General features: G+C 57.3%; 1 non-coding gene across 1 annotated transcript; it reads right to left on the bottom strand.

Moving 5' to 3' along the window:
- Positions 1–1,684: 1,684 nt before the first annotated feature.
- Positions 1,685–3,499, bottom strand: LOC142767990 (small subunit ribosomal RNA). Its single transcript, XR_012885196.1, has one exon. It is a non-coding gene; the product is annotated as a small subunit ribosomal RNA (ribosomal RNA).
- Positions 3,500–3,857: the final 358 nt, after the last annotated feature.

Below are 3,857 nucleotides of genomic sequence, written 5' to 3'. Positions count from 1 at the left end.
ACCAAACGTTTCTGGCACTCGGCCAAACAGTGGCCAAGAAGGGCGCTTTTCAGCGCACGCTTGGACTCCAAAACTCTGCCGCGCCTTTTTCGGCTGCCGCAAATCGAGCAAACGGTGTGTTTCGGACGGCGTTTCGCTTCCGCTACTTGCGAGTGCTTTCGTGGTCCACCCCTCTATAAATACTCGGGAGGCGTCGAAGCCGGTTCTCCAAGCCGGACCCGTAGGTATCGTTGTGTGCTCGCTCTCATTGGCCCGCCTAACCAGAAAATGCCTGCGGTACACCCATTTGGATAAGAGTGCACGCAGATGCGGGCCTCGACGGCTACACATTTCCTCGGGCGGCCGCCTCCCGGCCTCCGTGGAGCGCGGGATGCACGGTCCCATCGACAAGCCTCTCCCGTTTTTACCGTGGCGTCGCGGTTCACCACGGCGGGCGGGTCGGTCTCCTCCGCATAAAAAGGGGGGCCCCCGCTTTTTGTTCCACGAAATCGCACAAGCTTTTTTCGCATCCACGGTTTGCCACCGCACACCAAAATGCCGATCCGGCTGCCTACTTTAGCCAACAGGTGGAGCCAGGCGCGCCGTACTTGCGCGGCACTTCCCACGTCCACCGAAGTCGGTGCCAAGGACCACTTCCGGCGCCGGAGCCGCGTACGAGCCTACTCGAGGCGGAAGAACGAAGCCAGCAAGGGCCTGGCCGCAAGTGCGTTCAATTGTCGGGACGTCCAAGTCCCTCGTTCTTCCGTGCTTCCTCTTTCGGCAAGTCGTTGCGGCACCTTCCCAAAGCGCGCAGACCCGCTAATCGCGACGAGCGCGACGTGGCCGTGCCGCCTTTCCCTCGGCAGCAAGCAAAACGCCTGGCAACGTCGACGCTCCCCTAACCGCGATCTCGCACCGTGTTTCGTGTGGCGAATTCAAAAGCCGGCCGGCGCTGCTGCAACCATTACGGTCGGTACGCATACGCCGCGGAGGGCGGGACGGTCATCGGAGCGTGCGGTTCCTCCATCGAGTACTGCGCACCTCGGCCGTCGCATCGCCGTGCCATGACCGGCCGCGCGTCAACGCGAACCGGTGCCAGCGAGATCCCTCGCCTGCAAGAACCGACCGGCAGCCTCCGTCACCCGAGGACGCGGAGGCGCTTGCCGCGGACGGCGGGACGGTATGCACTGGTGCACAGCGGACCCGTCACATCGCCAGTTCCTTGACCGACCGCCGACGCTTGTGCCGTTCCTCTCGTACTTGGCAGTCGCCGCGCGATTGTCGGGTCTCGTTCTTGCACGCTCGAACGGTCGGGAGGGCACTCGGCTGGCGTTTCGGGAACGCGCAGCCTCGCCTTCTACCGACGTAACCACGACTCGCCGTTCGCGCTCCGCCGCTCCTGTTTACAGTACTAGGCGGTCCCGCAGCGGTCGGGTCGCGCATTTCGAGCGCTTCGAGCCACGGTGCAGTGGCGGGTCGAAAGCCGACCTATGAGTGCGTTGCGCCGTTTGTACCCGCGTCCGCCACCTGGCCGACCGTCCAAGGTCGCGGTGTTGGCGTCCGCTGGGCGCAACAATTTGTCACGGGGTGCCGCTCCACATTCAGGCAGCCCCGTGGGGAAAAGCCGACCCCGCGTCCAAACGGGGTCAGCGGCAGAAAGTGTCGGGCGCAGACGCAGCTGAGGCGCTCACCCTTCACAATCCGTTAATGATCCTTCCGCAGGTTCACCTACGGAAACCTTGTTACGACTTTTACTTCCTCTAAATGATCAAGTTTGGTCATCTTTCCAACAGACCGGCGCAACCGAAAGGCCGCGCCGGACATCGGTCCGAAGACCTCACTAAATCATTCAATCGGTAGTAGCGACGGGCGGTGTGTACAAAGGGCAGGGACGTAATCAACGCGAGCTTATGACTCGCGCTTACTGGGAATTCCTCGTTCAAGGGGAACAATTGCAAGCCCCTATCCCAATCACGAAAGAAGTTCCACGGGTTACCCAGTCTTTTCAGACAGGGATAAAGACACGCTGCTTCCTTCAGTGTAGCGCGCGTGCGGCCCCGGACATCTAAGGGCATCACAGACCTGTTATTGCTCTGTTTCGTGCGGCTAGGAGCCGCTTGTCCCTCTAAGAAGGTTGTAAGGTGCTGGGAACCCCGCACCTATTTAATAGGCTAGAGTCTCGTTCGTTATCGGAATTAACCAGACAAATCGCTCCACCAACTAAGAACGGCCATGCACCACCATCCACCGAATCAAGAAAGAGCTCTCAATCTGTCAATCCTCCCAGTGTCCGGGCCGGGTAAGTTTTCCCGTGTTGAGTCAAATTAAGCCGCAGGCTCCACTCCTGGTGGTGCCCTTCCGTCAATTCCTTTAAGTTTCAGCTTTGCAACCATACTTCCCCCGGAACCCAAATACTTTGGTTTCCCGGAAGCTGCCCGCCGAGTCATTTGAGTAACTCAGGCGGATCGCTGGTTGGCATCGTTTATGGTCAGAACTAGGGCGGTATCTGATCGCCTTCGAACCTCTGACTTTCGTTCTTGATCAATGAAAACATTCTTGGCAAATGCTTTCGCAGTAGTTCGTCTTGCGACGGTCCAAGAATTTCACCTCTAGCGCCGCAATACGAATGCCCCCGTCCGTCCCTCTTAATCATTACCTCGTATTCCAAAAACCAACAGAACAGAAACGAGGTCTTGTTCTATTATTCCATGCAAGTTTATTCAGGCGACTCGCCTGCGTTGAGCACTCTAATTTTTTCAAAGTAAAAGCACCGGCCATCTCGAGGCACACAATGAAGTGCACCAAGAAAGAACCGGCATGATGTTCAGTCCGAGCCGTCGCATCGGGTAGATGCACTACTCGTCTGGAACTGAGATCCAACTACGAGCTTTTTAACTGCAGCAGCTTTAGTATACGCTATTGGAGCTGGAATTACCGCGGCTGCTGGCACCAGACTTGCCCTCCAATTGATCCTCGTTAAAGGATTTAGAGTGTACTCATTTCAATTACGGGGCCTCAAAAGAGTCCCGTATTGTTATTTTTCGTCACTACCTCCCCGTGCCGGGAGTGGGTAATTTGCGCGCCTGCTGCCTTCCTTGGATGTGGTAGCCGTTTCTCAGGCTCCCTCTCCGGAATCGAACCCTGATTCTCCGTTACCCGTAACAACCATGGTAAGCAAGTAACCTACCATCGAAAGTTGATAAGGCAGACACTTGAAAGAAACGTCGCCGGCTCGTGGCCATGCGATCAGCACAAAGTTATCCAGAGTCACCACACAATACGGGCCGAAACCCGATCGATCTTGGTCTAATAAAAGCACCCGTTACCCAAAGGGCTCCAGGCTCACTGCATGTATTAGCTCTAGAATTGCCACAGTTATCCAAGTAGGAAGAAACGATCTAAGGAACCATAACTGATTTAATGAGCCATTCGCGGTTTCGCCTTATTTCGGCATGTACTTAGACATGCATGGCTTAATCTTTGAGACAAGCATATGATTACTGGCAGGATCAACCAGGTAATCGTTCGACTGCGCGTCCGTCCTCGCCTTCGGCGGGCCGGACGCAGTCTGTGTGCGGCGGAGGCCACCTTCAGGCGCCCCAACACGCTTATTTTGCACTCCGAGATGACGGCGTTCGAGCTCGCTACGGCACAACCTTCCCGAAAGACGAGTGGGAGCCGTGCGGCAAGAAGCACGTTCATGCTCGCTCTTTTTCGTTGCATCGACTCGGTCGCGCCGTGCGGGTTGCCCAAGCCCGCTGCACTGTCGGTGGACCGGCCGGAACTAGCAACGGAGCCGAGACTGCAAAGCCGCCAGACGACGGGTCACGCCCGCGTCTTCGGCGCTTTCGCATCTGAATCGCCCGAGGACGACACGG

Source organism: Rhipicephalus microplus, chromosome 7 (genome assembly GCF_043290135.1).
Source record: "Rhipicephalus microplus isolate Deutch F79 chromosome 7, USDA_Rmic, whole genome shotgun sequence".
NCBI lineage: Eukaryota > Metazoa > Arthropoda > Arachnida > Ixodida > Ixodidae > Rhipicephalus > Rhipicephalus microplus.
Note: the sequence above shows the minus strand (reverse complement) of the source record. Positions and strands in the feature narration are given on the sequence as shown.